The sequence below is a fragment of the Triturus cristatus genome, chromosome 8, assembly GCF_964204655.1.
Source record: "Triturus cristatus chromosome 8, aTriCri1.1, whole genome shotgun sequence".
In the NCBI taxonomy this organism is placed as follows: Eukaryota; Metazoa; Chordata; class Amphibia; order Caudata; family Salamandridae; genus Triturus; species Triturus cristatus.
In genome coordinates this window covers 11,086,966-11,112,762 of record NC_140591.1, presented here as the reverse complement: position 1 = coordinate 11,112,762, position 25,797 = coordinate 11,086,966, and the positions used below count along the sequence as shown (strand labels likewise).

Below are 25,797 nucleotides of genomic sequence, written 5' to 3'. Positions count from 1 at the left end.
GTCTGCACCGACGTCCTTCTTCTCTTTCCACAAGACTTGCCGTTGCCAAGGCTTGTTGGGTCCATTCTGGTCGCCGATACCGCAGCACTCGACAGACTTTGTGGGCCAGCTTGAATCCGGCTCATGGACTTCGTCGACGCCTCCTGGATCTCAAGGCTGAAGAGTCAAGACACCCATCAACTCACCTGAAGCACCCGACATCTGTGGGCATTGGTCCATCCTACCCTCGGTCACTGGCAAGTGACCCAGACTCTGACTCCTCAACTTTCAGGTTCCTTACATCCTAGATCCTGGTTTGGATTTCTTCGGACACTTCTTCTCTTCACGGCAGCAGCACTTCTTCGCCAGCTGCCATTGAAATCGACGACGCGACCCGACACCAAAAGACACCTATGCACCCGGCTTCCCTGAATGAGGTAACACAAGTACTCCGGTGCTCCTGTGGGTGCTAGCCCTAGAACTTCCTAAGTCCAAAAGGGTTTGGTCCTAACACGATTCTAAGTGTCCCTAATCTTTAAATTTCCAACCGCCACATTGCCCCTAGAAGCTAACGGGACCCCGCGGTTGTGTTTACACACTGCACACGGCCCCCGTATCACTACCTTGGGTGGTTCCTTGGGGTCCCAGCGATTCTACAGGCTCTGGGCCTTGTGTCTAGTTCAGTCGTGGTTCTTATACCACTTTTTTGGTGTATGGTTTGGTACGCCCCTAGGGCCCAAACGTGTATTTGTGCTCATAAATAGACTAGAGGGGTGTGTTTGATCTTAAATTCATATATTTTAAATATATACCTGGTGTGGTTGTTCTTTCATTTGGTCATTCAAGAGATTATAGACTGCTAAAACAAGCTGCTTTACATTCCTTCAAGACTTAGCCTGAAGGCTGCTCTCCATAGCTACCACTAGGATAGCTTTCAATAAAGGTTGTCTTTAACCTATCATCAATAAGGGGTTGTTTGGACTGATACAAGGTGCCCACTCGAACTAGAGGACAGCTTATATCAGGCCAACTTCTCACATTGGTGGCAGCGTGTGGGATTCCAGCTTGCTATTGTTTTACCAGATAATCTCAATGGAATTGATCAACTGAAAACTACTCACGGCTACCGGTCTGAAGACTCGAATGGAGTGTTTTAGCAAGCAGGAATAAAGAAATAATTGTGAGGAATATAATGCAGAAGGTTGCAATGCCACAGAAGACAAATGGTGAAATCAGGTAGGTCTAAGAAAGTGGCTGTGTGTAATAAAGCGATGGAGTCTGCAAGTTATATAAAAAGTGTCTTTATGTAAGTGCCATAAATGGACCCACTGGTGCAAGAGCTAAGGCATCCAGCTGAGGCAAACTCCAACCGCTTCTGCTGTATTCAAAGCTAAGCTTCTGCAACAGTCAATTCCACAATACATGTTACAGTTCCGTGTGACATAAACAATACCTATTAGACATGAATGACTGTAAATTGTAGAATTAAAATTAAGGTAGGATAAGATTACCAAACTGTGCCAACCAGTTCCTAAACAATGCCGTGTTTTTAGGTCTCGCCTGACCCAGCGCATGCGCTGGTCTGACGAGACTTATTGAGAGGGCTCCAAAAAGTGCTACCAGGCCAGCCTAGAGCTACAGTGCATGTGCGTGGGCGCGCGCCCCGCTTTTACCGCGATTACTTTAACTTTCGTGGCCGCACGGCCGCTTTGATGTTTGATCGCGATCCCTTTTGCGGCCGCACGGCCGCTTGGCATAGCCAATAGGTCTCGCTTTTGGGACCTTATAAGTATTTAGTTATGCAACTGTTGCATGGCTAAACACTTATTATAAGGTCCCAAAGGCGAGACCTATTGGCTATGCCAATGCTTGTTTGATCTTGATCGCCAGTTTGTGAGCAGGGGCTGAGGATGAGCTAATTTGTGTGAAAGGGCTTCGTGGATAAGTGGCAGGCAGAGAGACGTGTGTACAAAGAATAGATATGGTTTCAAAATGGATGTCGGGTTTAGGCTAATTTCGCAAGTAAATAGCGTATTTGCATAGGCCATACATCATCTATCCCTGGTTAGTGTGGAGAGGTAAGGGCCAATAATGAAAACAGAGTTCAAATGCCTAAGCATACTTAGAAAGTTATTATATGAAAATAGTTCAATTGAAGTGCATTAAAAAATTTAATAGGAAGAAGTCAAAAAAGTTGGAAAAAAAATCAATCCAAGAATAAATTGAATTTCTTACAAGTCTTGGAGATTGAAGTTCTTCAGTGGCTTGAGATGTGTAAAGTTCCAAGAGGCGATTGTTGCCATTGTGTGAGAAAAGCGAAGCGATCCAATTCATATCCTCAAAGGGACAGTAATGTTCCTCGAATGTTGGACCGGCAATTTGAATTGGCAGGCAATCAGGAGGAGATGTTTCGCGGCTGCGCAGAAATCCCATTCAGCCAGGATACCTTTTTGCGTTGCATCCGCCATTGCTCCACTGCCCGAACAATCAAGTTCATGGTTTTCAAGATACTCCATTACCTGCTGGATATCGGGAGCATTTGCTGGGATGTTGGCAAGGCATAGATCCATTTGCCAGTTGATTGGGCAAGTTTTGCAATAAAAAGATGGTTGCACGCAGATTGTATATGTGTAAATAAATGTCATGTTGTAGCTGGCTCCGATGATAGATAGAGCCAGGCAGCCGAAAAGTTGTTCCATTTTTTCATGGTATTGATGTAGCTTCGCGTAGAGGCATATTCTGTCGGACATGCTTATTACCACAGGGAGCGTAGCCATTTTGAACAAGCTAAAATAGTAGTAGGATGGCCGCAAACAGAGCGAGAATTATGGGCACTGTTGCTGTTATTCCAGAGATGATCAAATAAATGAAGTCTGGTATTAGACTAAAAACAGTTTGAAAGCCTGTGAGAAGGCCGGAGGAGACAATGTTAAAAAAGTGTGCCGGACCTTAAATGTCAGATGTGTTGAAAATTGTGTAACAATTCACAAAGTGTAATGGCTTCAGAAAATTTTGTGGATGCTTCCTCATTCCACCCAGAGAACTGTCGTACAAGCGTTAGTTATATCTCGCCTTGAATAAACTCCAGGTGGTACAAAACTCGGCGGCACGACTTCTCTGCAATCTACCGCGGAGATCCTCGGCTGCACAGGCCCTTTGCGATCTGCATTGGCTGAGAATCCCTAGCCGCATAAAATTTAAGGCCTTGTGCTATCTTTTTAAGATCAAACATGGTGTGGCCCCAAAATATTTAAAGAGTCTTGTTCAAGCCTACAAACCTAACCGCTTGTTACGATCCTCGGCAAATGGCGATTTTGTTGTCCCAAGATTTAAACTTGTAAGAATGGGTGGTCGGTCCTTCTCCCATCTGGGACCCAAATTCTGGAACACACTGCCTACTGCCCTTAAGCTGGAAGCCAATTTGTTTGGTTTCCGGAAAAAACTGAAGACCCTGCTTTTTTAACAGCTTTTTTGTTGTTTTAGCTGGTGCTGACATAGTATTGTGTTCTCTTTTCTTCTTTAGTCTATCCCTGGCGCCGGGAAACCCACTGCGAGTAGCTGTTGCGCATTATAAGTTCTATAAAATAAATAAATAATAAATGGGAGGTTCATATTTAAAGGGAGTGTATTTAACTTGAAGTTCGTGCTATCTGCAGTCGATAAATTACTTTTGGAGAAGTGAGGGACACTTTTGTTTGAAACAAAAGCACTTTCAGTTTGCTCCGTTTAATAAAATCTGTTTTCAAAGTAGGTATTGAAGGCCAAGTTGAACTTTGGGAGTTACTTTGTGTGGCTGGGAATAGAGATTGCCAGAGGAAGTTATCCGGTTTGAAACAGTAAGGACATACGGTATGCCAGCTCACATTGCGTAGCAGTCCATGTTATTGAGAAGCAGATAACTGCCGTTAGAAAGCTGCGTGAATGTTGGTCTGATTGTGGGAGTTGGCGTGCTTTTAAGAAAGCACGCAAGATTGGGGGCTGTAAGCTTAGAAGCGTCGTGCAGTTGGACATTCTTGCATAGTAATGAATGACTGCCATTGTGGTCTCACTTTTCACCTGTGAGAAAAACTTCTGTATCCTCTTTAAGATAGTGATATGTAAATGGGAGAAACCACTGCTCGTAAATAAACGCGCTACCTTATATAATCACATACAACATGACAAACAACATGTACACCTAGCAGACACAACGACACTACGTACTGTGGGAACCGTGGCTAGCCATGTACACAAACCAAACATGGCATGGCACCTCTGCCACACAATGCAGAATGCGGGGAGAGATGGGAGCAAAGTATGTGCAAAGGTGGCAAGTGATTCTCGATTATAAAAGTATACAACGCAAAGTGTTGAGGGGATGTGCCGGAGAGACTTGAGTATGCAGAGCACAGACATTTACATGTCAACATACACTGATGGTCTATTGAGTGAAGTCTACAGTGGACTCAACCATGATAGTACAGTCAGTAGGGAAGATTACGGAAACATAGTGCGTACGTGCCCCCCCCCCAAATCTTTAGCGTAGTGGGCTGGCTCGGCGTACACAAGGCTATCGTAGGGGTATGAATAAAAGGCACGTTTCTCTGGGTGTGGTTCTCTTCCGAAATGGCAAACAAGTCTGTCAGGTCTGCGCAGCTTACACCGCCATGAGGCTGACGCCGTGAGCGAAAGTGGCTGTGGGAATAATGCTCTCAGCCTGCTGCTACCCAGAAACCGTCATGGCCGCTGCAACGCACATATGCCCCACAGTTCACCTTTCGACACCGTTGCATGTGAAAGAGGGTCCACTACGTGCCGGCGGAAGCTTTTGGGCAGAGGTCTGCGACCTGGGAAGGCTCCTGAGATCAACGCTGGCTACCGCGACACAGGCAGACAGCGCCCAGCCTGAGGCCCAGCACCGTGAAGTGCTCTGTATACTACTAACACAGTAGTCGAAGAGGTACCAACAGCGGAACGGTGTCTTGATCCCACAATGGAAGATGTTAGAACTGTATCTGAGAGTGCAGATGAAGGTAGTCCCTTCGACCAGGTGCAACCAACTCTAGGTCCCAACAGTGGAACGGTGTCTTGATCTGAAAATGGACAATGTCTGATATTACTTGCTGCTTGGTATTCACAGAACTCCCTCCGTTGAGGTGCATCACACTCTGTGCTTCCGTAGCTAACTGCTGCACATGATTTTTGGGGTTGGGTGACTGAAGTCGGTGGAGTACACCGTGGTACAGCAGGTCTGAACAGTGAAACGGGGTCTTGATTCTGTGATTGAGGATGTCAGAAGTTAAAGTTTGTGATGATTTCTGTGTTCCCCCTCTGATCAGGTGCAACCAACTGCGTGCTTGCGAATCCAACGGCACGTGGCTGTGAGGCGTTAATGACAACTGCCTCTGGCCTACAGTGCGGTCAACAGGGCTCACAATTCAGATGGAGTGGGGATTGATTAATTACAGAATCCAGTAGGCAACTAACTACAACGTCTATTGAAATATACACAATAGCCTTTTAGTATACTTGGTTGAAGACATTTTTTAAGATGACTTATAGGTCTAGTACAATGACCAAGTTCTTCTTGGTAGTGATAAAGAACACTGAATAACAGTCTACACTGTGGACAGCAGAGATCGCAGTTCGAAGTGTTTTGATTTATTTATTGCAGAGTTTTGTGTAATTTATGTTGTTGTATTTTGTGAAGAGGACGTGAGAAAAAGTATTCATGGATGACTGTGCTCACTATTGCCTTCAATTCACACTGCAGACAGCAGTGTTCACAATTCAGATCGAGTCGCTATTGTAGAGGACGCAGTCCTGTAGGCAAAAGACATTGCTCTAGTGCGCTCTGTCCGCACCACGCATAATCACAGGGTCCGCACACGGTTTTTGTTGCTTCGCGTATGACAAACTGGGCAGCTCAAGTCAACGCCACGTGGCTGTGGGCCCTTGCTGACCGCTCTCTGGCCTACACTGCAGACAGCAGTGTTTACAATTCAGATCGAGTCGCTATTGCAGATGATGTGGTGTTGTAGGAAACAGACATTGCTCCTAGTACGGCCCGCCCGCAGCACACATCATCGTTGGCTGTGCACATGCTGATTGCTTTTGATGTGGTTATCTGAGTGCACTAGACCTGATGGACCCTTTAAGATACAATCTTTTTGTGTATTATTTCAGATCTACTGCCTGTATCTCAGTATACCACAAGTTATGGTTGTTTTACGATAGAATCTTTTCTGTATTATTTCACATCTAGTGTCCCTACCTTACTGCAGCACAAACTATTGACCCTTTTATTATTGAATCTGTGTGTGTGATCCAATGATTACTGTTGTAGTGGATGCTAGCAGCAACCATTCCCTGAAGGCTGGTTTACACTCACCCCACACGCATCCAGCACAGACGTCACTGGATATGTGACCCTGGTAATAAAAAGGAGTCGAGCGCACGTGTCCGTACCCACTTCCACTATCTATCTGTGTCCGTGTGTTCATTATGTATGCATGATACTGCCCCTGGGCCGTACCACATTACATTGTGCTGTGGACAGCGTATGCAACCATGTTACCTCTGGCAGTGGGGAAAAGTTCTGTTATGTAGCTTTTAGATGCATGGCTATCACAGGTGGAAGGCTGCTTTACAGAGCATGAATATTGATGATTGTTGCATGTCGTGTGTAGTGTCAGATATGTGTACATAGCAAAAAGTTTTCAAAAAAGCTCTGTAAGCAGAAGAGGAGTCTCTCATCAAACGCTGTAGAGAATGGCGAAAATGGGTGGGGTCCTCCAACTGTTACAATGGGAAATGTTATGAACCAATCAAATGCTTTTCTTTAAGGTCACATGGCAATCGCGCAGCGAGCGAGCATGGGGGCCGCAGCCAACGCGATTTTGAGAAAATATTACCATAATATATGTTTATTACAGTTAGAAATATATAAGTGTTTAAAATATTTTAGATTATCGCTTGTTCTCATATACACTTTAAACTTATTTAGATATAGTTTTGAGACGAAAAACAAATGAGGGAATTCCGTTCCCGGCGCGACACCACACGTCTATGACGTAACAAAGGGCCCGGCAGCATGCACTCGTCGCATACGCAACACACAGTGAACGTGACCCCATACGTACATGACGTAAGGCGCAGCTTGGTACTGCGTACCCGTCGCATAGCAAAGTAGCAGCTGGCACGACCACATACGTATATGATGTTACGCGGGACGCGGTGCCACGAATCCGTCGGATACGAAATGCACATCCTTTACGAGTTTAGCAATATGGCGGATAGGATAGGTGTGCTGTTGGAGCTTGGTACACTACTGGTACGGGACTTCAGTTTTCTCAACAAAAAAATAAAAATACAAATATACATACTTTTTTTTTGAAGATATAAAACATTACATATTTTTCAAATTAAAAACAAAAAAGATAATAGCGTTCCAAAATATTACCAAAAAAATAGAAAAAAATATAAGTTTTATAAATATTAAAATATGAAATTAACATTTAAAAACCTTCGAAATTCACTGAAAAAAACCATAGGTTTAACAGACGTTATAGTTAGGAACTAGCATTTAAAAAACCTTAGAAATTCACTGAAAAAACCATAGGTTTCAGGGACGTTATAGTTAATTGCACATTTGACTCATAAAACCAGAGAAATTCGCCCGTTAAAGTTAGTTGAGCTAACTATAACTCACGTGCCCGCAATGCACTGGTGATGACGTCACACATTACATCACTCATGATCTGGTCAGTGACATCACTGATGACATCTCAAATGACATCACTGATGGCATCATCCACCGGATAATCTGATGCACATACTGATGGCCTAATATAAACTTTGATACAAGCACTCTAAAATACAGATTACTATTTTTCAAACCATACACACAACAATGCCAGAAACTACATACCACCCACTATTTCCTAGGTGTACACTCACATCCACTCACTTATACATGCAGTTACTCATCAATACAGTACTATAATATGCACTCGTATACCTATACATACAGTCCGCCACTCATCCATAGAGTTACTCACACACCTAGTCAGTCATGCAAAGAATCTATCACATACCCATTTACTCATGTATACAGTTATACAGACCAACTGCGTTATTTATACACACACCACATGACTTATTTATGCAGATACTAACACATACTTACTGTCTTATACAATCACTGATACAAGCAGACACTTTTATACACCCACTCATTCAAATAATTTACTCTCACGTATAGTCATTTATATACTCCAACACTCACATATACTGCCTTAAAACATATGTAGTTACTCACACATATACCAGTGAGACATTCATTCACTCACCAACACACCCATACACATACTAACTCACCCATACAGCCCTTCCCAGATGTACTTTTGAATCCATACAACCAGTGAATCACCCACTCAGACATGTATGCACAGAATCACACACCCCCCACCCACCCACACAGACACTCAGGCACTCATACAGATACTCAGACAACAAATCAATAACTCATATAGACACTCATGTAGCTACTCACCAACCCATGCAGCCGCTTATACACCAACTGAGACACTAATACAGACTTTCACACAGTTTAGCCATTAACCCATACATTCAGTAACACATGTTCAATCACTCAGTTATACAGTCAGGCACGCACCTACTAAATAATCCACTCAGGGACTTGTAAATTCATTCTTTCTTCAATACAGCTTGGCATAGATATATATGTGAAATATTTTAACTTTACAGAAACACACATTCACTGGATGATGTCATCAGTGATGTCATTTGAGATGTCATCAGTGATGTCACTGACCATGTCATGAGTGATGTAATATGTGACATCATCATCAGTGCACTGCGGGCACGCGAGTTATAGTTAGCTCAACTAACTATAACGGGTGGATTTCTCTGGTTTTATATGAGTCAAATGTCCAACTAACTATAACGTCCCTGAAACCTATGGTTTTTTCAGTGAATATATATATAGTCCTGCAAACTCACCGGTCACATTCACTCTCATGGGGCTGGTGCGAGTATATGGGTGCTGGACCCGTAATAAATGTACAAAGAGTCCCTGGAAAAACATAAATCCAAGGTAAACATGCACTCCACAGTCTTGTAGTAAGAAGAAAGATTTGTTTGCGGCAACGCGTTTCACCCGATACCGGGCTTAGTCACAGACAAATCTGAATACCCTTTGTGTCAAATCACCTTTAAAAATAATTACATAAACAAAGGACAAAATGCAGAAGGGCTTACTCCTCCATGCTGTGAACATAGAAGACAGGTGTCATTAAAATATACCCAGCCGAGTTACACAGTTGAAAACAATGGAAATGTTCATAAAAGATGCATGGCAAAGAGATTCTGAATTCATAATCTTTCTTGTAAGTAAAATGAAAATAAATAAATTTAGAAGAAATATAGATTCATGAATTTTGTGACATTCAAATTATTAACAAAAAAACTCTTGAAACCCACTACTCATAGGTTTGCGAGCAGAGTTTTAAAGAAAAAACCTCAGGGAGAGCATGGTCAGGCAAGTGCTTGTGTTACATTCCTTTAAAATTGCCCAAGGGGGATAAAAAGGTAAATACTTGAACCCTCGGAGGGTAAAAAAATTAAAGAAAATTCAAAAAACGGGAAACCGGGCAAGTGCCCATTCTATTGCACAGCAGAGAAAGCATTCTCACTGGGTCAATGTCGACATTTGAAATGCACACGTCATATATCAGATAGCGTCCAAACAACCAAAAGGCAATTGTTGTACAAAGATTATACCAATAACAGTGAATCTCTCCTCTCTCCTGTCCCTCCCCTTCCCCCCCTCCCCCCACGGGTAAAGTAACATTATGTAATGAACACAAGTCTACTGTTACTGGTGCACAGAGTTCCTCTTGTTACAAAGATTTATAACGCATTCAATAACTCGACGCAGCTACCTTTTCTAAATTCTTACACCCATTAGCTGGACCCAAGCTATACAAAATTACGTGGAAAAGTAATATGCTAGTTAGCCGCCATCATCTAAACTATAAAACAAACAAGCACACTCATTGGATGATGTCATGAGTGATGACATCACGGATGTCATAAAATGTCATGAGTGATGCGAGGTCATAAGCAGGGCTTGGCTGGGGTCAAGTTAATGTTAGTGCTGCTAACTATAACTGGTAAATTCCTGTGTTTTCTTTTTAGTTCAATTCATTAATGTTCACACCGACAAATTCATTTAACTATAATGTGACTTTACCCTTTGGTGTTTTTTCAGTGAATATATCTACCTCACAGTCCCCACCGAAGCTGTGCCGCCACCCCGGCACCAGGCCTCACCACAAACACTTGTGTCCAATTGTTCACGCCTAGTGTTAGTTCACAAAGAGGGCAGCACAATGTCCTGCACTGCCCCCACAGGCCCCTTTCAGAAAACATTCAAATGCTGAACACGCAGCGGGGTGCCTGGTGAACAAAACCCACCCTGGCCTCTGGCTCTTTCAAGCCCACCAGGCTCCCATCCCATCCCATCTCCAGAGTCAACAGCACCCACAGCATCAGTATAGAACCGCAGCAGGTCTCTAGTGTCAACAGAACCCACAGCATCAGCATAGATCGACAGCAGGTCTCCAGTGTCAACAGCACCCACAGCATCAGTATACAACTGGAGCCGGTCTCCAGGGTTAACAGCACCCCCAGCATCAACACAGATCCACAGCAGGTCTCCAGAGTTAACAGCACCCCCAGCAGCAGTACAAAAACACAGCAGGTCTCCCAGCATCAACACAGAACCACAGCAGGTCTCCAGAGTCAACCACACCCAAAGCATCAGTACAGAACCACAGCAGGTCTCCAGAGTCAACAACACCCAAAGCATCAGTACAGAAGCACAGCAGGTCTCTAGTGTCAATTGGACCCACAGCATCACTACACTACCGCAGCAGGTCTCCCGAGTCAACAATACCCACAGCATCAGTACAGAACCACATCGGGTCTCCAGTCAACAGAATCCACAGCATCAGCATAGATCGACAGCAGGTCTCCAATGTCAACAGCACCCACAGCATCAGTACACAACCACAGCGCATCTCCAGAGTCAACAGAACCCACAGCATCAGTAGATTACCACAGCAGGTCTCCAGAGTCAACAGCACCTGCAGCATCAGTACACAACCACAGCAGGTCTCCAGAGTCAACAGCACCCACAGAATCAGTACAGATCCACAGCAGGTCTCCAGAGTCAACAACACCCACAGCATTAGTACAGAACCACAGCAGGTCTCTATAGAAAACAGATCCCACAGCGTCAGTACAGAACCACAGCATGTCTCCAGAGACAACAGACCCACAGCAACAGTACAGAACCACAGCAGGTCTCTAGTGTTAACAGGGTCCACAGCATCACTACAATACCGCAGCAGGTCTCCAAAGTCAACAGCACCCCCAGAATCAGTACAGAAGCACAGCAGGTCTCAGGTGTCAACAGGACCCACAGCATCAGTTTAGAACCACAGCGAGTCTCCAGTCAACAGAGCCCACAGCATCAGCATAGAACGGCAGCAGGTCTCCAGTGTCAGGAGCACCAACAGCATCAGTACACAACCACAGTGCATCTCCAAAGTCAACAGAACCCACAGCATCAGTACACAAACACAGCAGGTCTCCAGAGACAACAGTACCCAGAGCATCAGTACACAACCACAACCACAGCCAGTCTCCAGAGTCAATAGAACCCACAGCATCAAGCACTCAACCGAAGAAGATCTCCATAGTCAACAGCACCCACAGCATCACGCAACCAACCACAGGTCTCCAGAGTCAACAGCACCCACAGCATCAGTATAGAACCGCAGCAGGTCTCCAGAGTCAACAGCACCCTCAGCATCAGTACAGAAGCACAGCCGGACTCCAGAGCCAACAGCACCCCCAGCATCAGTACAGAAGCACAGCCGGATTTCAGAGCCAACAGCACCCCCAGCATCAGTACAGAAGCACAGCCGGATTTCAGAGCCAACAGTACCCACAGCATCAGTAGATTACCACAGCAGGTCTCCGGAGTCAACAGCAGCCACAGCATCAGTACAGACACACAGCAGGTCTCCAGAGTCAACAGCACCCACAGCATCAGCATAGAACCACAGCAAGTCTCCAGAGTCAACAGCATCCACAGCATCAGCATAGAACCGCAGCAGGTCTCCAGTCAACAGCACCCACAGCATCAGCATAGAACCACAGCGGGACTCCAGTCAACAGCACCACAGCATCAGCATAGAACCGCAGCAGGTCTCCAGTTAACAGCACCCACAGCATCAGCATAGAACCACAGCGGGACTCCAGTCAACAGCACCCACACCATCAGCATAGAACTGCAGCAGGTCTCCAGTCAACAGCACCCACAGCATCAGCATAGAACCGCAGCAGGTCTCCAGAGTCAACAGCACCCACAGCATCAGTACAGAACCACAGCAGGTCTCCAGAGTCAACAACACCCACAGCATCAGTACAGAACCACAGCAGGTCTCCAGAGTCAACAACACCCACAGCATCAGTACAGAACCACAGCAGGTCTCCAGAGAACCACAGCAGGTCTCCAGAGTCAACAACACCCACAGCATCAGCATAGAACCGCAGCATGTCTCCAGAGTCAACAGCACCCACAGCATCAGCATAGAACCGCAGCAGGTCTCCAGTCAACAGCACCCACAGCATCAGTACACAACCACAGCAGGTCCCCAGTCAACAGCACCCACAGCATCAGTACAGAACCACAGCAGGTCTCTAGAGCCAACAACACCCACAGCATCAGCATAGAACCGCAGCAGGTCTCCAGTCAACAGCACCCACAGCATCAGTACACAACCACAGCATGTCTCCAGAGTCAACAGCACCCACAGCATCAGCATAGAACCGCAGCAGGTCTCCAGTCAACAGCACCCACAGCATCAGCATAGACCCGCAGCATGTCTCCAGAGTCAACAACACCCCCAGCATCAGTACAGAACCACAGCAGGTCTCCAGAGTCAACAACACCGACAGCATCAGCATAGAACCGCAGCAGATCTCCAGAGTCAACAGCACCCACAGCATCAGCATAGAACCGCAGCAGGTCTCCAGAGTCAACAGCACCCACAGCATCAGCACACAACCACAGCTGGTCTCCAGTCAACAGCACCCACAGCATCAGTACACAACCACAGCAGGTCTCCAGTCAACAGCACCCACAGCATCAGCACACAACCACAGCTGGTCTCCAGTCAACAGCACCCACAGCATCAGTACACAACCACAGCAGGTCTCCAGTCAACAGCACCCACAGCATCAGCACACAACCACAGCTGGTCTCCAGTCAACAGCACCCACAGCATCAGCACACAACCACAGCTGGTCTCCAGTCAACAGCACCCACAGCATCAGTACACAACCACAGCAGGTCTCCAGTCAACAGCACCCACAGCATCAGCACACAACCACAGCGCATCTCCAGAGTCAACAGAACCCACAGCATCAGTAGATTACCACAGCAGGTCTCCAGAGTCAACAGCACCTGCAGCATCAGTACACAACCACAGCAGGTCTCCAGAGTCAACAGCACCCACAGAATCAGTACAGATCCACAGCAGGTCTCCAGAGTCAACAACACCCACAGCATTAGTACAGAACCACAGCAGGTCTCTATAGAAAACAGATCCCACAGCGTCAGTACAGAACCACAGCATGTCTCCAGAGACAACAGACCCACAGCAACAGTACAGAACCACAGCAGGTCTCTAGTGTTAACAGGGTCCACAGCATCACTACAATACCGCAGCAGGTCTCCAAAGTCAACAGCACCCCCAGAATCAGTACAGAAGCACAGCAGGTCTCAGGTGTCAACAGGACCCACAGCATCAGTTTAGAACCACAGCGAGTCTCCAGTCAACAGAGCCCACAGCATCAGCATAGAACGGCAGCAGGTCTCCAGTGTCAGGAGCACCAACAGCATCAGTACACAACCACAGTGCATCTCCAAAGTCAACAGAACCCACAGCATCAGTACACAAACACAGCAGGTCTCCAGAGACAACAGTACCCAGAGCATCAGTACACAACCACAACCACAGCCAGTCTCCAGAGTCAATAGAACCCACAGCATCAAGCACTCAACCGAAGAAGATCTCCATAGTCAACAGCACCCACAGCATCACGCAACCAACCACAGGTCTCCAGAGTCAACAGCACCCACAGCATCAGTATAGAACCGCAGCAGGTCTCCAGAGTCAACAGCACCCTCAGCATCAGTACAGAAGCACAGCCGGACTCCAGAGCCAACAGCACCCCCAGCATCAGTACAGAAGCACAGCCGGATTTCAGAGCCAACAGCACCCCCAGCATCAGTACAGAAGCACAGCCGGATTTCAGAGCCAACAGTACCCACAGCATCAGTAGATTACCACAGCAGGTCTCCGGAGTCAACAGCAGCCACAGCATCAGTACAGACACACAGCAGGTCTCCAGAGTCAACAGCACCCACAGCATCAGCATAGAACCACAGCAAGTCTCCAGAGTCAACAGCATCCACAGCATCAGCATAGAACCGCAGCAGGTCTCCAGTCAACAGCACCCACAGCATCAGCATAGAACCACAGCGGGACTCCAGTCAACAGCACCACAGCATCAGCATAGAACCGCAGCAGGTCTCCAGTTAACAGCACCCACAGCATCAGCATAGAACCACAGCGGGACTCCAGTCAACAGCACCCACACCATCAGCATAGAACTGCAGCAGGTCTCCAGTCAACAGCACCCACAGCATCAGCATAGAACCGCAGCAGGTCTCCAGAGTCAACAGCACCCACAGCATCAGTACAGAACCACAGCAGGTCTCCAGAGTCAACAACACCCACAGCATCAGTACAGAACCACAGCAGGTCTCCAGAGTCAACAACACCCACAGCATCAGTACAGAACCACAGCAGGTCTCCAGAGAACCACAGCAGGTCTCCAGAGTCAACAACACCCACAGCATCAGCATAGAACCGCAGCAGGTCTCCAGAGTCAACAGCACCCACAGCATCAGCATAGAACCGCAGCAGGTCTCCAGTCAACAGCACCCACAGCATCAGTACACAACCACAGCAGGTCCCCAGTCAACAGCACCCACAGCATCAGTACAGAACCACAGCAGGTCTCTAGAGCCAACAACACCCACAGCATCAGCATAGAACCGCAGCAGGTCTCCAGTCAACAGCACCCACAGCATCAGTACACAACCACAGCATGTCTCCAGAGTCAACAGCACCCACAGCATCAGCATAGAACCGCAGCAGGTCTCCAGTCAACAGCACCCACAGCATCAGCATAGACCCGCAGCATGTCTCCAGAGTCAACAACACCCCCAGCATCAGTACAGAACCACAGCAGGTCTCCAGAGTCAACAACACCGACAGCATCAGCATAGAACCGCAGCAGATCTCCAGAGTCAACAGCACCCACAGCATCAGCATAGAACCGCAGCAGGTCTCCAGAGTCAACAGCACCCACAGCATCAGCACCAGCACACAACCACAGCTGGTCTCCAGTCAACAGCACCCACAGCATCAGTACACAACCACAGCAGGTCTCCAGTCAACAGCACCCACAGCATCAGCACACAACCACAGCTGGTCTCCAGTCAACAGCACCCACAGCATCAGTACACAACCACAGCAGGTCTCCAGTCAACAGCACCCACAGCATCAGCACACAACCACAGCTGGTCTCCAGTCAACAGCACCCACAGCATCAGCACACAACCACAGCTGGTCTCCAGTCAACAGCACCCACAGCATCAGTACACAACCACAGCAGGTCTCCAGTCAACAGCACCCACAGCATCAGCACACAACCACAGCTGGTCTCCAGTCAACAGCACCCACAGCATCAGTACACAACCACAGCAGGTCTCCAGTCAACAGCACCCACAGCATCAGCACACAACCACAGCAGGTCTCCAGTCAACAGCACCCACAGCATCAGTACAGAACCACAGCAGGTCTCCAGAGTCAGCAGCACCCACAGCATCAGTACAGAACCGCAGCAGGTCTCTGGAGTCAACAGCACCCACAGCATCAGTACAGAACCACAGCAGGTCTCCAGAGTCAACAGCACCCACAGCATCAGTACAGAACCACAGCAGGTCTCCAGAGTCAACAACACCCACAGCATCAGCACAGAACCACAGCAGGTCTCCAGAATCATCAGCCCCACAGCATCAGTGGATATCCACACCGAGTCTCCAGAGTAAAGGGGACGAGGAAAAAAAATGTACAAAAAGGCAACACTCCAGGAGCCGAACACACCACGCGTTTAGCTGAAGGTGCCACGAAGGACACGAGCCGGCATCTGTGGTTACCAGGAAACATCATTAATTCTTGGTCATCAAAATACGAATGTACATCGTTTGTCGCTTTGTTTCAAAATAAATGCATCTCTGTTGCATCTGTGTTTGAAGGTCTGTGTACCGCGCGGTAATACCGCGAGGGAGGAACCATATACCGATAAAACACAGACATAAATCAAAATCTGTTTTGCGGAACTTGAAAAAGCCTAATGCATTCTGGGGGTTGTAGTCGTCATTCACTTTGAACCAAATGCATTGACGTGAATCACGTACCTTTGCAATGAATCACCGACGTTTACCAACAACAGCTGGCACATCGGAGCAGTTTAGTTATAGACAAACTCGAGTCCCCAACATGCTTAGTTCTGCTAGCTGAAAGCCCAGGCCCCCTCTTGACATGGGGTAGGGAACAACGCTGCAGCTGTACTGAAGTGGTCGATCACAGGTGCGTGGGCCCCCGTCGCCCTCTCCATCCGGCCACCCACAGAGAGATGTGTTTTAGCTCAGACGGGGCCGAGGTGCCCACCCTGAAGAGGGGCACTGTGCACTCACCTCTCCTCCAAGGCGTCCAGTCTGCGGTGTCCAGCGGTCGGGGGGTCCCCTCCCACGCCAAGCCGCCCTGCAGGGGCCCCAGGGTGTAGTGAGCAGCTCCCAGTGAAAGCCTCGTGGCGCAGAGGGCCGGCTGGGGGGTTGTATCCTCTTTATGGCACGGAGCGCACAGCCAGGAGGGGGTTAAAGCGCCACCCTTTGTCCCCTGCTGCTGAGTTTGTGCTGATAATGGCCGAGAGCGAGGAGGGGGTCCTGGGGGGCACGGTCACCTCTGTCTGGGGGTGGAGCTCCCCGTGCGCCCTGGTGAGCTGCCCTGTCAGCACCTGCCCCCTCCCGCACAGAGCGCCCGGGCCTCTCTCACTGGCAGAACGCTTTCCTGGTTTGTGTGTGTCCTGTCCCCCCCCCCCGCAGCCCTTTGCGGGTTCGGTGTTTAGGTACAAACAGAGGAGGCACGTTCACTGAGGGGTGCCCTTTCAGCTTTAAGACTTCCAAGCAAAAGTTCAGAATAATATTCTAATGTAAAGGCAGTGTCACTTTAACAGGACAGCAGCTCTCAGAGATGGGCGACAATCACCGCGGTTTCAGGCTGTTTGTGGCTCGTGGAGCAGAGGCGCTGGGCACGCGGCTGATGCTGAATAAAGGACCTTGTACCTCACGAGTCTACGTCACTGGAGCGTCACTTATCCAGCCCGAGCTGCCATTTACCCAATCATTGCATCCTGGGAGATGTAGTTTTGGTTCAGGTCACCTGGTAACAAAGAGTGGTAAAAAGAAAGTGTAGGCCTGGAAACGTCATGTCCTGGTGACATGGAGCCATCTGCTAATACTCACCGGACGGTGGATTAAAATGGACCGGGGCACACGTTACATGTTACCGCCTTTATCCCAAGGCAGACCCCTGTGTTTAGGAAACCCTTACTGATTGGCCACATCATCCTGACACCTCCAGCAATCATCAGCTTTATTCGGTCATATTAAACAATAACCATAAAAGCACATATAAATACATCTATAAAAAGATATTATTACAAAATATTATCATTTAAAATTCCAAATATTTCTTTGCAATCCTAGACTGAGATGAGAATACATAAAAGATAAAAATAGATAAAGCATTTCATATCGCAGGATTGCGAGACAAACTCACCGGGCTGCATGTCCCCCCTTCCTTTTCCTCGTGCAGGCCTGTGAGAATGTTGCTACAGAGAAGCAAACCAAAGGGTCGAGCAGTGTTTTTAAAAAGAATAGTGCTACCCGACCCTGCGTAAAGCCCATTTTCTTTAGGATTGGTTTCCTTCCACTCTCGCAGAGTCCGCAGAATAAAACCCAATGCAGTTCAGTTTGAGGTGACGCATTATCACACGGGCACATGCTCAGATTGGAGTGATTATACTTTTTTTCAGGATCACCAAACATTAGGGGAATCATATTGGTGCGGAATCTTAACAACATGACTCTGTGTTGCGCACTGTTTATGTTGACTAGGTAGGAGAAATCTCCCTCCATGAGTGGTGGGCGAAGGTAATAAGCCTGTGCTGCGTGTTTCTCTTTATAGTATCCCCTACGCTTATATTCAGCCATCAACATAAACATGGCAATAACTCTCTGCTTGGACACCCTCTCACACCAGAGGATCTTTAAACGCTCGTGGAGGCCTATCTCTTTTAAGACTCTCTCCACATCACTTAGCCACTTAGATCTTTTACATGTATCCATCTCTATACAGCTCTTGATTATCATTTGGGTCAGAGGTCATTTATCTCTCCTCCAAATAGAATGCCGTAGGAGGAGTGGGGCTAGTTGTAGATAATCTGATATGTAGGGGAGGGTCAGTTCTGTATGTAAGATCACATTCGTAAAGGAATTTATTTTCAATAATTTGTAGTGGTGTAGGTGCGACCGTACCCCAGACCCCAGCTCCATAGGTCACGGCTGCTTTTACTCTAGCCTGATATATGTTTTTTATTGCCAATAGGGGTTTGGCGCCCAATTTCTTTGCAAAAGATTTTACGGCAGTGATACTCCTCTCCATCGCCAACCTCCTTCCTTCCATCAGTTTTGCCCATGACAGATATTTGTCAAAAAGAATACCTGAATAGGGGAGAGTTTACGACCTCAATTTTCCTGCATCTGCACTAAAATGCGGGACTTTGTCTCTTTTAGTACCCCCAGCTATAACTATGAAAGACTTGGATTGATTTACTTTTAGCTGTAATGAGTCCATAAAAGAGACAAATGCTGTTATAAGTCTTTGTAGTCCTATCCCCGTTCTTGCAATTAAAACTGCATCATCTGCATAGGACAGTATCGGTAGCACTGGTATTTAACCTCACATCGCCCTGTATGCTGGGATTTGTGAGTCCATAAACATACAATAGTGACAGCGAAACTACAAGTCCCAGAATCCACAGGGCTGTTGGCTGAAAAGTATTGATTAGCTCAAGGTGTTTAGTGGATTTTGAACAGCAAAACAAGGCTGCCAACCTGCTCCACCCATGCATCAGTGTTAGAAATGGGGTCTCTAGTTGTCAAGGGTTTACACCTTTGTCCAAGTAGGGACACTTCCTTCTAGTCAGGATAAGGGAGTTACACTCCTAAAATAACCCCTGCTCACCCCCTTGGTAGCTTGGAACGAGCAGTCAGGCTCATCTTAGAGGTAGTGTGTAAAGCATTTGCACATAACCAACAGTAACACAGTGTAAGCACCACAAAAGTCACCACACCAGTTTAGAACATTAGGCAATATTTTTATATACTTAAGACAAGACAAAAAACGATAAAAATCCACAATACAGTACTTAGAAGTCTTCAGTCATCAAAATATCCTTGAAATAAAGTTCCTTGAAGTCGATAGCTCCGTCTGGGGCTATCACGGCGTTGTGAACAACAAACCAAACAGTTCTGGCTGACCGCGGTGTCGCGGGCCAGCTACGGTGTTGGGAAGACCCGCAAAACAGTACCTGAAATGCAGGGTGTCGGCGACCTCTCGTTGAGCTCTGAAAGCACAGAGTCCGCAGGCATCGGTTCCGGAGGTCAGTGCAGGAGTCGTTGGGCCCTTGAAGTCACACGCGTTGCAGATTGAACTCCTCGCAATTGAAGTCCGGAGCACGGCATCGGCAGGCGTCGGGTACTGCGGTGCGAAGGGCAGCAGTGCGGCGTGCATTGCCCTCAGGTCACAGTGCAGGCAGTGGCTCGGTGATGGTCATCCAGCGGCTTCGATGAGACCAGGGCTGCAGTGCGAAGTGATGCGGTGCTCATCGCGGTGCTGGCAGGTCACGGTGCAAGCAGCGGCGTTGCCGTTGATGAGGCGCTGTCGTCGGCTGACGAGCTGGAGTCGATGGCGCTGGCATCGGTAGTCCAAGGATGTGGTGCGGGATGAGGACGGTGCGTCGTGTAACTTACGAGCGGTGCCCTCGAACCACGGTGTAAGCAGCGGCGTTGATGTTGGCGTGGATTGCGTCATCGGGGATACCATAGAGGCAGTGTAAAGTGCGGTGCCCATAGGTCGCGGTGCAAGCAGTGGCTTGGTGGCAGCATCAGATGGCGTCATCGGTGAGACCAGGGTTGCAGTGCGGCGTTGCGGTGGTACCCTTTGCGGTGCCTTCAGGATGCGGAGTCAAAGCAGCGTCATAGATGGCGTCATGTTGCTTTTCTTCTGTTGCAGCAAAAACCACACAGTCCCCAGTGCTGCTGGTAGAAGAGCTTGAAGTCTCTGCTGTTCCTGAGACTTCTTGAAAAGGGAGCAAGCTCTACGTCAAGCCCTTGGAGAAACTCAATAAAGAAGTTGTAGAAAGTTCAGTCCAGTCTGTTCACTGCCCAAGACAGAAGCAGCCACTGCAGGCCAACACAGCAATTCACACCGCAAAGTGGTAGTCTCTCCTCACAGCTTCTCCAGCTCTTCTTTTTGGCAGTCTTCTTGGTTCCAAAAGAGTTCTAAAGTTTAGGGGTTCGGGCCCCACTTTTTATAGCCCAAATCCTTTGTTCTCTGGGGGCAGAGAGTGTCTGAGAGTGTCTGTGCCTAGCCAGAACCAGTTCTGTCCTCTGTGGTGCAGCTTCCTGGCAGGAGGTGGAGACAGCATTGTCAGAGGCAGACCAGGCCCATTCAGGTGAAAGGAAATCTCCTCCCCATACTCTAAATGAAGCCCAGGTCTATTCAGCCTATCCCTGACCCATCTAGACTCTCTGGAGCCACTGCTCCTCCCCAGCCCCTGTCATCCCAGAGCCAGACAGTCAATCCACAAACCCAGCAGAGGCACACTGGATGGCTGAGCAAGAAAATACCTACTTTCTAAAAGTGGTATTTACAAATACAGAATGTAAAAATCACCTTCACTAAAAGATGCATCTTTAGATTCTGAGTTCCGGCATACTAAACTTTATTTTCCTACCTTGTCCCGCTGTAGTTTTGTTTATAAAATGTTCTAAGCTAACTTCCCATACTCCCATGGGAACAGGTAGCCTTCCAATTGTGAAAAACGAAATTGGCAGTAATTCACTATCAGGACATGCCCTACACACCAGGGCATGTCCTACTTTTCTAATACACCGCACCCTGCCCACAGGGGTACCCTGGGCCTACCTTAGGGGTGACTAATATGTAAGAAAAGGGAAGATTAGGGCCTGGCTAGTGGGTACACTTGCCAAGTCGGCATGGCAGTACCAGACTGCACACAGGCTCTGCAATGGCACGCCAGAGTTACATTTACAGGCTGCTTGTGTGGGTGGCACAACCAGTGCTCTAAGCCCACTAGCAGTATTTGATTTACAGGCCCTGGGCACACACGGTGCACTGTACTAGGGACTGACTAGTAAATCAAATCAGCCAATCATGGAAACACCAATCCATAACACAATTTCCAACAGAGGCACTTGCACTTTAACACTGAACAGCAGCAAGAATGTGCGCAGAGGCACTACACTGGCAAAAACCGGGAGGTAAGAGGGCAAAAAGACAGGGGAAACACTCCAAAAGATGCCAAGTCTAACACATGTGCCCTCCAGCTGAAAGTAGGGAGAACTACATAACCTCCTGAGAGTTCTCTTCACTAAGGGGGAAGAACCTGGACAGACCATCTGCGTTGGCGTGTTCTGTGCCAGGGCGGTGTTCCACTGTAAAGGCCATTCCCTGTAGGGAGCTGGACCACCTCAACAGTTCGGATTCTCACCCCTCATTTGCATCAACCTTCTGAGGGGCCTGAGGTCTGACTGAACTTGGAAGTGAGTCCCAAACAGGTAGGGTCTTAGCTTCTTCAGTGCCCAGACCACAGCAAAAGCTTCCCTTTCTATGGCACTCCACCTCTGTTCCCTGGGGAGTAGTCTCCTACTAAGGAAGGCTACGGGTTGGTCTAGGCCCTCTTCGTTCAGCTGTGAGAGTACCGCTCCCATACCATGCTCTGAAGCATTAGTCTGCACGACAAATTCCTTGGAAAAGTCGGGTGCCTTGAGCATGGGCGCAGTGAACATGGCGGCCTTTAGGGCATCAAAAGATTTCTGGCAGGACTCGGTCCAGATCACCTTCCTGGGCTGCTTCCTGGAAGTCACCGCTGTTAAGGGGGCAACAATGGTGCCGTGGCCCTTAACAAATCTCCTGTAGTAGTGGTGAGACCTAAAGAGCCTCTCACCTTTGTCTGGGTCTTGGGGGGCTCCCAAGCCAGAATAGTGTCAATCTTGGGCTGTAGAGGCACCACCTGGCCGCTTCCTACCTGGTGTGTCAAGTACAGCACAGAACACTGCCCGATCTGGCACTTACTGGCCTTGATCATGAGGCCTGCCCTCTGCAGTGCCCTCAACACTTCCCCGAGGTGCTGCAAGTGTTCTTCCCAAGTGGAACTGAACACTGCGATGTCATCCAGGTAGGCGGCACTGAAATCCTCCAGTTCATCCAACACCTGGTTGACCGACCTTTGAAAGGTGGCAGGGGCATTCTTCAACCCAAAGGGCATCACCCTGAACTGGTCGTGTCCCTCTGGGGTTGAGAATGCTGACCTTTCCTTGGCCCCATCAGTTAAGGCAATCTGCCAGTACCCAGACGTTAATTCAAACGTGCTGAGGAACTTAGCAGCTCCCAACCGATCAATGAGATCATTAGCTCTGGGGATGGGGTGTACATCAGTTCTGGTGATGGCTCTGAGCCCACGGAAGTCCACACAAAACAGCAGTTCTGGAGTGGCACCGGGTGCAGCAACCTTTGGGACCAAGGCCACTGGGGTGGCCCAAGGACTGTTGGAGGGCTCTGTCACCCCCAACACCAACATCTTAGAGACCTCCTCTTTGATGCTGGCCCTGACCCGGTCAGTCAACCTGTAAATCTTGTGCTTCACAGGAGATCTGTCACTGGTGTCCACGTCATGTGTACACCAGTGAGTAACACCTGGGGTCAGAGAGAACAGTGGGGAAAGCTCTGGGGTTAGTGTAGGGGAGAGGATCACACCTTCCACTGACCCATCGTGCTCCTTGGTAGACAGGAAGTCACGGAGAGGTTCACTCTCCTCTTCCACCCCATCATCTGTTGCCAAGAGCATGCTCACTTCGGACTTCTAAAAGTGTGGCTTGAGGCGGTTCCTGGGAGTCTGCAAATTAACCAGGCAGATGACATCACTTTTGCACTCCACCACCTCAAAAGGCTCAGTCCACTTGTCCTGCTACGCACAAGGTTCCACTGGGGCCATGACCCACACTTTTTGCCCAGGTTGAAATTTGACCAGAGTGGCATTCTGGTCATACCACTTCTTAATTTTTTCCTGGCTTGCTTCCAGGTTCGCCTGAGTGAGTTTCCTGAAGCGGGCAGTCTGCTTTCTGAAAGCCAGCATGTAACTAAACATATCCTGGGGATTTTTCCTGGGAGCTGCCTCCCGCCTTCCTTCATTAAACTCAGAGGGAGACCATACAGGAGCTCAAAGGGACGGAACCCAAGAGACTTCTGAGGCACCTCCCTGTATGCAAAGGGAATGCATGGCAAGAGGACGTCCCACTTACGCCTCAAGGGTTCTGTTAGACCCTTAATCATGACCTTCAAGTTTTGGTTGAATCTCTCCACCAAACGGTGAGGTTCTGCCCCTTACCCAAAGCTATCAGAGTGTCCCTTGATTCTTCTGGAAAGAGAGGCCTCAACCCTGCCCCCCAATTCCTTTCAGGGACCCCATTCATGAGAATAGAAGCCTCGTACCCCTGGAACCACCTTTGTATGTCATCCCCCTTCTTGAATTGCTTGCCTACATTCTTGGGGATGTGCACAATTCTATCTGCCTGCCCTGACAAATTGCTGCCACTCCTCTGATCCAGCTCCTTTATCCTGATCTCATGGTCTAGCATCATCCTTTTCTCTTCCATGGATAACTTAAGTTCTCCCAGTTCCACAGCAACTCTAATTGCTTCCCGCCTGACCTCTAGCTCCTCTGGGGTCAAGCCACTGCTGCCTGGTTTTGAGGGTGCCCCCCTCCCAAAAGCACATCCACCCTTGGACTAGCCTCCTTTGCCTCCATGCCAAGACCCCCAGACAGCTCACTAGCATGTCTGGCTGCTACCTAGGCCCTCAGCGCCTTTTGTAGCTCCTCTTTTCTGGTGAGGCCCCTGATTTGGACTTTGAGGTTTTTGCAGCCCACCTTCAATCCCTTCACAGTGTAGGTTCCTAACCTCTCCTCCTCAAAGGCCACTTCCAAGGGTGCAACAGATGATGCAATTGATTCAGGCATGTTGTACTGGAGAGTACAAGTTCAAACCAATGGAAAGGCAAAAATAGACCAAAAGAAACAGTATCAGGTACGTAATGGTCTGCGATGTGGTAGTAGTGCACACCAATCACTGTAAGTCAAGTGCAAACGCAAGACCTATCCTCACCGCTGACAACCAATGTTGGAAATTGGGGTCTCTAATTGGCAATGGTTTGCACCTTTGTCCAAGTAGGGACCCTTCCTTTTAGTCAGGGCTGGGGAGTTACACTCCTAAAATAACCCCTGCTCACCCGCTTGGTAGCTTGGCACGAGCAGTCACGCTTATCTTAGAGACAGTGTGTAAAGCATTTGCATGTAGCCAACAGTAACACAGTGTAAGCACTACAAAAGGACACCATACCAGTTTAGAAAAATATCCAATATTTTTATATACTTAAGACAAGACCAAAAACAACACAAATTCACAATGCAGTACTTTTTTTTTCGTGTTTTTATTTACTGAAATCTTGTTACATAGAAAAACATAGAATGCATCGTCTAGCAAACATGTTGAGAACCGTTGTCCTATCCCATATCATTCTTGGTCATCTACTGGTAACATTATACATAGAACAGAAGCGGTCATATAAGGATCGAGGTTTGCATGTACACAAAAAGGTCAAAATTACCATAAAGAGCAAAAAGACTAGCATTAACCAAGAGATAAAAACACAAATAAACCACAGCTAATTGGGGGTAAACAAACAACAGCAACAAGTTATATCACAATGTGGTGAAATGGAAAGCCACAGCGTCGTATTCTTTGTCAACGATACACTTATTAAAGGGAGTGCATATATTAAGGAGAAAAAAAACATATGTTGACCCCACGACACCGACCCCCGTGCCCATAGGCACAACAGTATCATATCCCTTCCCAGTCTCTGCTTATGCATCTGAGTGTCGATGCCCTAGAGCACCTCTGCACTATCCCTTGTCATGGCCCGGGCCCGAACCCAAGCTTGGAATGGGCCCCAAATTTCCCGGGGTCTTGACGCTGCTGGCATTAGTTCCCAAAATGTATTCAATTGTTCCTGACAGAGTGTAACGTCTGCTATCCAGCATTTTGTTTGCGGGACCCCGGCTCTCCCCCAGGACATGGCCATGCGTCTCTTCGCCAAGAGTAACAGCATGGCCAATAGGCGTCTGGACTCCACTGGTATGTCTTTAGTGTAGCCCAAGAGACCCAGCAAGGGCGATGGCTCC

The 25,797-nt window shown here is 47.9% G+C and overlaps 1 protein-coding gene across 3 annotated transcripts in view; it reads right to left on the bottom strand.

Moving 5' to 3' along the window:
• Positions 1-17,123, bottom strand: part of HAO2 (hydroxyacid oxidase 2) — a 210,921-nt gene extending 193,798 nt beyond the window's left edge. For 2 of the 3 annotated variants that reach the window (XM_085620712.1, XM_085620715.1), the window contains exon 1: positions 16,886-17,122. The gene's annotated coding sequence lies outside the window, so the exon portion shown is untranslated. Of the gene's footprint in view, positions 1-16,885 lie in introns of all 3 variants that reach the window. The other variant, XM_085620721.1, reaches the window with a different exon arrangement.
• Between the last annotated feature and the right edge of the window lie 8,674 nt (positions 17,124-25,797).